Genomic DNA, 11888 nt, shown 5'->3' with positions numbered 1-11888 from the left:
CTTCCAGCTCTAAAAGTGATTCTTAAGGGGCAACTAGGTGGTGCAGTGGATAGAGCACCAGCCCTGGATTCAGGAGGACCTGAGTTCAAATCTGTCTTCAGACACTTGACACTTACTAGCTGTGTGACCCTGGGCAAGTCACTTAACCCCAATTGCCTCACCCAAAAAAAAAACAACAACCGATTCTTAAGTGTTTTCATTGCTGACTTTCATTGATACAAAATTCAGAGTCATAGGATCTGGGTTTGAGTCCCAGTTTTAGCCTTGACCAAGCCACCTCTGGATCTGTTTCCTCATCTACAAAATGAGGGACTTGAACAAGATTATCTTCAAGTCGTCTTGTAGCCCTGATTCCTAACTTTACTATTAACCTAGTAGTTCTCTATTGCTTTAAAAAAAATTTTTTTTCTATCAGCTTAATAACATGTAAACATAAGTACTTCATATTCTAAACTCTAAGTGATGTTAAAGTACAACTGCTAGTTCTTACTCTATGTTCTCTTTTCACTAAAGAAATTAGTCTTGACTGTTCTTCCCATCCATACCCTTTTGACATAAAAATATGTATTGAGCATTTACTGGGCTGGAAGATAAGTAAGTCGCTGCCATAGTAGAACCTATTTAGTAATGGGGTAAGATATATGTAGCTTAAATATTCAGTAGATAGTGTTCACCTTGGAGTCAGGAAGACCAGCTACTGCTCCTTAAATGCTGGCTATATGATCCTGAGCAATTCAGTGAATCAAAGAGCCCTTAAAGTACCATGTCCATTTCATGACTGTTTTATTCAGTTAGTCCCATAGCCCTTGTGTGAAGACTACAAGACTCAAAAGAGGACTTTTGTATACCCTATAAAAAGATTGTATGTTTTTGCAGGAAGCTTCAGAGTTTATTTGCTCGTAACTAAGCAAATGAAACTGTCTAGAGCTAGGATGAATGTAAGGAGGACCTAGGTTGCCTGCCTGCTTCTCTGTCCTTAGAGTGCAACTCAGACCTGATCCATTCCTTTGGGAGACTTATTTCTAGAAGAGTACGTGCATCCTCATATGTGATTACAATCAGCAAGTGCCATTCATTGGAGGGGCGGGATGACACATTCCAGAAAGCAAGGAGGCAGTTTCTTTGGTTCTTTTTTATTCATTATTCCCATTAGGCTAGAAATGAATAAGTGAAGTTGTGAATCTAATTATAGATGTGGACATATTAAGCCGTCTGTACAAAGGACTTGCTGGCTTCATAGTTACACTGCAGAGTCCGTTTTTAAAAGCTTCCCAAAGTTTCTTTACAGCACTTACATTTGAGGTAAGGAATTTACAGAATTGAATTTAAAACCAAAGGCTAGTTGGTTCCCAAAAGCTCTCAAGTGCCACAGACTCTGGGCTCACTCCCCTGGAGAAGTGTTCCCATAAGTAAAATCTGCATTACTTATTTTTGAGCTTGCCTGAGTCCTCTGCTGTGGCTCTACCCTATAGATGGAGTGGTGAGGGGTTTTGTGGATTTTGGGGGGGGGAGGTAACAGCCAGAGGAGCATGACATTCAGAAAGTTTGAGAGACATTGTTTCTGGGTAATTAATCATTCTATTAATAATGCTAGCATATTAATAAAAGGGAAGATCATTTGGCCATCTCCTACCAAAGAATTAGGGCAGTGAACTTACAGTTTATATGCCCTTGGAAGAGTGGTGATCCTGAGGGTAGTAATAAACTCTGACTGGTTAACAAATAACGAGAGAATAAATATTATAATGAATTGGGCTTATTCCAATGAGAATCTTGGGGTATGGGACACTGAGCGCCCAGTCTTGATCAAAGAGACTTCTCAATATCCATATCACCTACCCGACAGAAGTAAACATAATAAGCAAGAATCCACCAATTCACCTAAACTTAGAATGTTTTTACTGTCTTTGATTAGCTCCTAGCCTTCCTGGCTTGCTGAGTCTTGCCCAAGATTTCCCACAATTGTTGATATCCAGATGAGGAAGTGAAAAACCCTTTAGTCCTAATTCAGTAATTGGTTATTAATATGTGAAAGAAAGAATCCTTTCAGGGGGATTTGTAATTTCATTAGCATGTGTAGGGAAAACTTCACCAGTGCACATCTGCTCTTGTTACTTCATCTTAGTTGCCTGGGACATTGAAGTAAATGAACTTACCTATGGCTACACAGCTAGTGAATTAGAGTCAAGATCATGGAGCTGGAAGGGACATCAGAGGCTATCAAATCAAACCCCCTCGTTTTACAAATGAGAAAGCAAATTAAGAGGTCTGAGCCCAGGTTTTCCTGAGTCCTACAGGCTAGCCCTAAATACCTTCTGTGCCAGTAATGTCTTCCATGTGGTATAAAAGGGTGAGGGGTGGGGCTTGACAATTTACTTTTCAAGAGAAATCAAAAAAAGCTTCCTTTGAGGTAATCCCTGAGCTTTTAAAACCCTTGCTATTCTAAGTCTTCAGTATCTTTAGAAAAAATACTGAGGGGCCTAGGTGGCGCAGTGGATAAAGCCCCGGCCCTGGATTCAGGAGTACCTGAGTTCAAATCCAGCCTCAGACACTTGACACTTAATAGCTGTGTGAACCTGGGCAAGTCACTTAACCCCCATTGCCCCGCAAAAAAAAAAAAAATACTGAAAGATCGTCAACTACTTCATACTGCACACTTCTCTGAACTTCTTTTTGCCTAAACATCATCAGTGAAAAGCTTAGACAAAAAGCACCAATGTGTAAACATTCTAAAACTTGTTAGATAAATCATTTCCTAAATCAATCCATCATAATATTGCATTCTTGATTTCTTTAGCTTTCCCTCACTTTAAAATAGAGAAACAATAAACATTTTTTGTGAAAAGAAAAGAGGATGGACTATCTCATTTTGAAGGTTCAGTATCTTGTGTTAGCATCCCCATCTTGTGGGCTTTTCAGATATCACAGCTAGTAACCATCATGATGAGCGTGTTGCCTATTTGCGCTTGGGTACAGTGGAATATTCATTGAATTATCCATATCTAACCACATTTGTAGCTTAGTTTGACTCCTTGACTTTTCCTTCTGACATCTGTTATATCTATGATGTCAGAGGGTTTCTTGAGTCCATTTTACAGAATATTTATGATGTTCCACACCTGTGGACCTCCCACCAATGCCAAGGATTTGGAGGAAGTGTTAGATATCATCTTATGCAGCTGTTCACTTCTCAAATTGGCTTTTATTTTGCCTTTGTCCATGATTGGCAGATGAAAGCAACACCTATGTCCCTAAGGCATTCTTGCCTAAGACTCCATAATCTTTAACAACACTCCCAGATTTGTTCTGGTTGTGTCACGTGTCCACACGAAACACCAGGAGTATGTAGTAATCTGACTCAAGTCTTCAGAGGTTCCCTGCCCTCTTCCCTTTCTGGCTTATGAGCTCCAGGAAGGCAGCAGATCACCTCTGCTGTTGCTATTCCATTGCCAACCACCACCCCTCATTTTCACCAGGCAGCATCTATGGATCCACATCATCATTCCTTAGAGAAGCAATTGCTTTCTTCACAGAGGGTCTAGTTCACTTCTTTTGAGGAAAAGCCCAATATCTGTTACTCAATTCCGAGTGTTCAAAGGTCTTTCCCTTTCTCTATTGCATTACAGGTATCTATCTACCTGGCAAACTTTTAATCTAGGTCAGGATTTTTCTCTACCTCTTACTATTGCTTTTCTTGTGTTTTCACATGGAAATGTGTAGTGGTGCAGGCCTGTCTTAGGCTGGACTAGTGCCTTAAGTTTAAGATTTGAACAAAGTAAGACAATCATAGAACGCATGGCAATTAACAAAAGGAGGCTTGCTTAGCCCAAGCCACGAAAGATTTTCAGAGCAGGGAAAGGTTATTCAGTGAGGATGAAGCATTGATTCAGTTCAGAACAGCTTCCTTGTACTGTTGTTCATTTTGCTGACTTGCTGGTTAGAATCCTTGAAAAGCCTTGGCCTTTCTGCTAAGGGTTTCATGAAGTTTCATCAATAGCCTGAGCCTTCAGTCCGTGATCTAATTAATTTTTGAGGACAGTTTTGATCTCTCTTAAGGAAAAATGATCCTAACCTGCACAGGGCAGGGCCTTGGGATGCTGTGCTCACCACAAGACCTTTTTGTTTTGTTTTGTTTTTTGTTTGTTTTTGTGAGGCAATTGGGGTTAAGTGACTTGCCCAGGGTCACACAGCTAGTGAGTGTCAAGTGTCGGAGGCTGGATTTGAACTCAGGTCTTCTTGAATCCAGGGCCAGTACTCTATCCACTGTGCCACCTAGCTGCCCCAAGACCTTTTTTTTAAAGGAATATTTCATTCTCCCTGATAACCTGGAGAAAGGAGATACGTTCCTTCACCACACCTTTACAAATTCTGTGAGCCTCAATTTTTCTCATTTATGAAGCCAATCTGCATTTAGAGAATAAATGATTTGTTTGTCCCTGGCAGAAACACAAACATTGCACACTGATTTCAGGTCCCTACAAAATTTCTCTTGATTTCCTTTTGCCTCAGAAAACTGAGGGTCTTCCCCTCCCAGGTTGATTCTGTTATGAAGGCAGCAAACTAGGCCATCTTTGGCCTCAATTATTGCTTAGCCTTTAATCACTGAATGGATGTCGCCTCAGACAAACTGAGACCTGGCAAAGCTCTTAGCTCAAAGCTTCTCAAACTGTGGGTCACTACCCCGGTCATGAACATTTTGGCAACAGTAAGATGCTATGTCTACCTATTTTAAACACCTGTATACCCAGGGTCACGTAACAATCTCTCGGGCAACGAAGGGTCATGAGAGGAAAGAGTTTAAGAAGCTTAGAGGCCAAGCTCCAACAGTGCATCTGGAGCCATCTCCAGTCCTCCTGACCTCTGTCTTGCCACTGGACTCCAATGACTCCGGAGGAGAGAGAGAGGCTGGTGACTGCACAGCTCTGCCTCACAAATCCAGTTCACTTGCAAGTCAAGACATCCCTCTCCTGATGTCATTGGTCCTCCTGGAGAATGAAGGAGGAACAGCAAGCAATCTTGATTCCCTTACATGCTGGTTTCTAGTAGCCCTTCTGAAGAAGCTCTGGGCTAGATCTCCGAGAGGAGCAGAGCTTTGGATTGTGTTCACAGAATCAACTATTACAAGACCATCTTGTCTAATCTTGTGGCATAGGGAACCCAGAGAGGGCAAGTGTTTAGTAGAGGGTGGGGTCTGGAGAGGAGGGGAGGGACCAGAGCAATTTGAATCCGACTTGATTTTGAACTCAGGCCTGGATTCCTCTTCCCCCACTTTGCCTCCAGGTGCTAGGGGATTAAAAGCTTCTAGAGGGTGGGTCATTGCCTCCAGGCATGCAAAATTAAAGCAACAATTAGTGTTAGAACTGGGAAAAGCTGCGGGGAATCTCTTCAGGCTTCTCTGAAAAAGCATGGTTGGGAGAGGGAGAGATATTTCCTTGTGTGAGTAAGTTGCTGGCTCTTTTAACAAAAATAAAAAGAAAAATAGAAAATCCACAAAAACAAAGCATTAACATGATCTTATCTCCCATTTGTCTGGTTAAACAGACTAAAATCAAAAATAGGATAATTAGGGAGTTTAAAAGGTCCATTCGAAAAAATTTAAAGGAAAACACAGCCAGTACACCAGTACTTAGCAGTTTAAAGGGTAGGGGAAATTTCTTACCCAACCAGAAGATCAGAAGAAGACTGAGGTTTAGCTTATCCCTTCGTGGTCACCATCTGTTAAGGGTTAAAATTCTAGCTAATCTGTCTAAAATATCTAATGAGTGGTCGCCAATAAATTATAAGCTTTAGCAAGAGTTAGACTTTTAAGCATTTATTAAGGAGAATAAGAATTTGGTAAAGAGAGAAAGGCCTAGATTCCTATCTATTAAAGGGAGAGCACATTTCTAGCTCCCTTCTCCGCCAGCGTCCTCAGGAAAGAGCCCTAGAGTCAGCGCCAGTCTCTTCCTTCCTCCTCCCACTAGTTCGCGTCACTTCCTCCCGCCAAGAACTCTTCTACAGTAAGTATCCAGCAGGTGGCGTCATTCCAATCGTTACATGCTCAAAGTCACACAGTAAGTTAATAATAGAGCTGAGATTAGAACCCAGGTCTCAACTTCCCAAACTCTTTCCAGCACAACATATAGCCTCTCTGTATTGTCCCTTAAGTTCTACAGAATAACAGATCACATAGTACTGTGAAATCTAATATCTCTATGTTGTTGTTGTTTTTCATTTTGATTTTTTGTTTTCAGTTCCAAATCCTTTCTCTCATTCCATGTCCCCCCATGCCCACTGAGAAGGCAAGAAATACAATATTCGTTATACATATTGAGTCATGCAAAACATTTCCACATTAACCATGTTGGGGGTGGGGCAAGAAAAATAAAGAAAAACAAAAATATGCTTCAATTTACACTGGCTCCATCAATTCTCTAACTGGAGGTGGGTAGTATATTTCTTCATGAGTTAGAACTGTTATGGATCATTGTATTGGTCAGTGTGGTTAAGTCTTTCATAGTTGATTATCATTATAATGTTGCTGTGTGCATCGGAGAACAGAATTTCTAAATGGTCTGTGAATAGTAAAAGACAACATTGAAGGCTGTAAATGAAAGAGATTCAGGGGTCATACAGCTGCATTTCCCAGTAAGTAGGGGGAAAAAAATCACTTCTAAACATCAGTTTGTGCTATGATGGCTGATATTTATAGAAACACATGCCCTAAACACTCTTACTGGCATAACATCAAGTTCTATCCCCTAGTTTTCTTTCTCCTCCTTTGTTCTACTCCACTTCCCCTTTCCTCCAGACCAATCAGTGTTTTTGTAATTCTACAACATTTCAAGTAAAATCCATGACTTCACTGTTGTGCACTTCCCTCTGATGCAGATTGTAACCCCTCTTGTATACGTGTAGATGCTACAGTTGCATAGCAAGGGCAGTGACTATGAGAGCATATGGCTGGCTCTGAGGTCTGGACTTGAAAATTGTGTCTGGATTGTGGCTGGCAGGGGGTAAGGCGCTGTCTAGGCTGGCAGCTCTTAATAAAGCCAGGGATGGAGAGGGAGACAGGAAAGCTGGAGTGTCTGAGCTTGCATTGGCAGGCCACACTCTGTGCTGTCCATCATTTTATTCATGGAGAATCTGGCCAGTCAAATGTTGATGGCTTTGTCATTGGGGATGGATTGGAACCAACACTGCATACAAATAATGACTTCCTCCCCAGAATTCATCCCTCCCCTACTCCCTCTGTCACCAGTCTAGGGTCAGGCCCACACTGCCTCACAGATGGATTATAGCAAGAGCAGGGTTAGTGTGTATGATACAACATAAAGAACATTGTTTTGGGAGTCGGGAGAGCTGGGTGCAAGTCACAGCTCTTCCATGTAATACCCGTGTAATTTTGAGCAAGTTATGTTATCTCCCTGAATCTCAGTTTCCCTATCTGTTCATTAGATCAGGTGTATGTGTCTGGGCCCCCTGGACAATCTGGTGAAGCCTATGGGCCCCTCCTCAGAATCATGTTTTTAAATGCATAAAATAAATTGCACTAGATTACAAAGAAAACCAAATCAATTGAAATACAGTTCTCTAAATGTGTTGTCCATCCAAACCCACAGGTCCTCTGAAATCTATCCATGGACCCTTTGTGGGGCAGGGGGGTCTGCAAACCCCAAGTTAAGGATCCCCAGATGAGATGATCTCAGAGGCCACTCCTAACTCTAGATATGATGTGTTGTACTCTCCAGGTCTGACATTCCATGCTCTAAAGTGCCTCCCCTCCAGCCCTGACAGGTTATGTTTTTGATTCCAGCCTTTCTAGATTTGGGAGTTTCCTCTGGATTCCTTTTTAAGGGAATTCAGGGAAATTCTGTGAGTACTAGAAAGTAGGGGAATTTGATATCCCACGGGTTGCTTAGTTCGGTGTTTCCCTTTCAGAGTACATAATCCAATGGATATCCACTCTCTCTGGGCCATCACCAGTCATCCTGACCTATGTCTTTCCACTGGACTCCAATGACTCTGGAGGAGAGAGTGAAGGTGAGGGGCAGCTAGGTGGCGCAGTGAATAAAGCACTGGCCCTGGATTCAGGAGGACCTGAGTTCAAATCTAGCCTCAGACACTTGACACTTACTAGCTGTGTGACCCTGGGCAAATCATTTAACCCTCATTGCCCTGCAAAAAAAAGAAAGAAAGAAAGAAAAAGAGAGTGAAGGTGGTGACTGTACAGCTCTGCTTCACTTAAATCCAATTCATTTGCAAGTCAGGACATCAGCCTCCCGATGTCATTGGTCCTCTTGAAGGATGGACAATATAAATACCCAGCCATCAATACCAGTGCTATCTCCTTCACAGGGAAGAGCAGTCCATCACCATAGTCTCCCTCTTGAAAGGAACCTGAAACACCTAGACACGAGTTCCTCCTGAGCCAAACCAAAACTGGTGGCAACAAAATCACAGCATGGTATAGTGGAAAGAGCAGTGAATGTTGAATGAGAGGACCTGGGTTCAAATCTTGACCCTGTTACTGAGTTGATGTGCAACTTGGGGTAAATCATTCTGCCTGCCTCCTTCCTCTCCACGTATCACCACCATCCTGAGTCTTAGTTTCCTTCAATATAAAATGAGGAGGTTGAACTAAATGGCCCTAAGATTCCTTCTAGTTTCAGGCCTATGTATCCTCTTACTGTGTCGCCTCTTAATTCTAAGTCCTATGATCCTATAGATCTTATTAGACTTAGAGATCAGAGTTCTCTGAAGGGCCCATTGGATGTCCAGCCTCCTCTCTTTGTTTCTGTACCTTGAGAGACTAGAATAGTGAGTGAAGAAATCAGTAGTGCCTCTAGTCAAGACAACCAAGTAGTTTTTCCTACTTTTCTTTTTCTTTCTTTTTTTTTTTTTTTTGCGGGGCAATGGGGGTTAAGTGACTTGCCCAGAGTCACACAGCTAGTAAGTGTCGAGTGTCTGAGGCCGGATTCGAACTATCCACTGTGCCACCTAGCTGCCCCTTTCCTACTTTTCAATCTTCTCTCCCCTCAACCTTTCCCCAAACAAGAGCTTGGTTGTTATACCCCATAAAGGTTTGAAAGAGAACTTGTCCCTACCTAATACCTACATGCACGGAGCTAACTCTTCTGTGCTCTCACCTGGAAGAACTGGGAGCTTTGAAAATGTCAGTGGTAGTTTCTTTGACAAATGTTGTTGCCTAGCAGAGGAAAATAATTGACAAGACAACAAAATCACTAGCATCAGCAGCAGCAGAAGCATCTTTGGTTTTTAAAGACTTACGAAGCACTTTCCCCACAACAATCTGTGAGGTAAGTAATGCAGGTGTCACTATCCCCATTTCATAAAAGAGGAAATTGAGACTCAGAAAGATTCAGTGACTTGTTTTAGGTCCCACATATAATAGGATCAGAGTTAAGATGTAGACTCCTGTCTCCTAATTTGAGGCCAGTTCTTTTCTTACTTGCCTGTCCTACCAACCTTTCAAGTATAATTTATCATTCTGTTAAGCTCAGTCTCTTCTACTTTAATGTGCAAATACCTAGTGATAAAGATGTAATAACTTGCTTAAATAAACACATCATGACAACTCAGACTTATACTGTATTTTAAAGTTTACAAATATTTGCCACACAACCACTCTGGGGGAGAGGAGGTGGTATAAAGAATGGTTATTCTTCATTTCCCAGATATAGAAACTGGGACTGAAAGAGAATTCACTTTCCTGGTGTCTTACTGGCTAGTAAGTAGGAGAATCAGGATTTGAACTCAGGTCTTCTGGCAGCAAGTCCATATACCAAACCATCCCTGTGTCAGATTGAAAACTGACTCACTAGCACATATATAAACTCTGTATTTGTCAACCTTTAATGAAAATTAACTAAGCTTAAATATCTATTGCACACAAAACTATTTGGGTTACCAATATATGCACTTCCTAATATATATATGGATTAGCTCAGGAGAAAAAGTTAATATCTAGTGATAAAGTGAAATTTTATAGACAAAGAACATTACAGTGCACAAATTAACCTTCAGTTACTACCTTCAAATCTTCCTTTCTTCCTCCTTTCCTTCCTAACTTGTCTCACTCCTCCCACCCATAACTCTTTCTTTATTTCTTTTCATCCTACTCATTCCTCCCTCCCTTAACTCTTTCCTTCCTTCCTTCATCCCTCCCTCTCCTTCATTCCTCCCTCTCTCCTTTCCTCCCCTCTCTTCCTCCCTTCCTCCCTCCCTCCCTTCCTTCCTTCCTTTCTTACCCTGACATGCATTGACAGAATAATCTATACTATACATGTATTATGTACATGATGATATGGTATGGAGTTATAGCATGCAGACTACAGTAGAGATATATTAAGCTATTAGGAGCATAGGTTTTACCAATGGAAGGAAGCTTAAAGATCATATAGTCTAAAACCCTAATTTTTTGCAAATTAAATTCCAGTCTACAAATGTTTATTAAGCACCGACCACATTCCAGGCATTATGTTAAAGTGATGGAGGTACAGAAACAAAAATGAAAGTGTTCATCCTCCTAGAACTTGCATTCTACAAATAAGGCCCCCAAAGGGTCAATAAGTTGCCCAGGGTCACACAGGTAGTAAATATCAGAGCCAAGATTCAAACCCTAATTCTTTAATTCCAAATCCAATGCTCTTTCTAGACTGCTTTTATTATCTAATTTCACTTGTGCCTCTAAAAAAGGAATTCGTGTAGCAGTGTTAACACTCCTACTGTGAGCCTGGAATAAGAATCTGACATAAACTTAGGGAGCACTGATCACAGTGAGCCAACATGGTCCTAGTAAGAACATGTTGAGCCAAATTTCCTTTTTTCCAACAGGGTTACTAGATTAGAGGATCAGGTCATAGTATAGACAAAGTAGACTTGGATGTCAGTCAGATATTTAGTGAAGTCCCTCAGGATTTCCCTGAGGACAAGATAAATTGGATAATGGCAGGGTTGGGTGATTTGATACTTCTTGGATGACTAGCTACAGAGAGTATCCAGGATTAATAAGTCATTGTCAATTTGGACAGAGTTCTGGAGTGCCCAGGGATATGTCTTTGGCCCTTTGCACTTCAACATTTCTGTCAAACTTAGATTAAGATACACACACACACACACACACACACACATATACATAAACTCATATGATATACACATATGTATGTGTGTATGATATATGTGTGTATATATATACACATATATACACACACACACACACACACATATATATATATATATGTAATCCAAGTCTGTTGCATATAACATGAAGTGAATACAAGAGAAAGCTAACATCCCATGGTATGGCATGGAACTAAAAAGATCTTAACAGATTCAAATGATGGTTTAAATCTAAATGGATGTCATTCAATGGGAGTAGCAGAAGATGCTATTGTAAGAGTTCCCCTTTCACATTTTGACAATTTATCTAATTGAAAGGATCATTTGAGAAGGACAAATGTGAGACTTGTATAACTGAGAGATACTAAGAGAACAACTTACAGAGATAAGGCACTTATTCAGAACAGCTACAGTTCCCAGATTCCCAATATCTAATTTGTATGTGACTCACAGGAGAACTTTACAATTAGTCTCTGAAAAACCTTGAACCTCAGAACTGTTTTGTGGACAATATGTATGTTGCTGACAGAAATGAGGATTTGGTTAATCACTATGAGCTAAAAAGAAGGTCTCTCAATGAAAAAGTACATAATCTAGCCTCCCCCTACCTTTCCAGACTTCTTACACCCTTCAATCCAGGCACAATGGCCTCCTCCTGCTTTTCCACAAACAAGACACTTTATCTCTTGGCTCCAGGCATTTTCTTTGCCTGTCCCCCATGCCTGGGATGCACTTCCTCCTCCTGACCATGGTTGGGTCATGCTGAT

Source organism: Dromiciops gliroides, chromosome 2 (assembly GCF_019393635.1).
Source record: "Dromiciops gliroides isolate mDroGli1 chromosome 2, mDroGli1.pri, whole genome shotgun sequence".
NCBI classification, from domain to species: Eukaryota; Metazoa; Chordata; class Mammalia; order Microbiotheria; family Microbiotheriidae; genus Dromiciops; species Dromiciops gliroides.
This window is presented reverse-complemented; position numbering follows the sequence as displayed.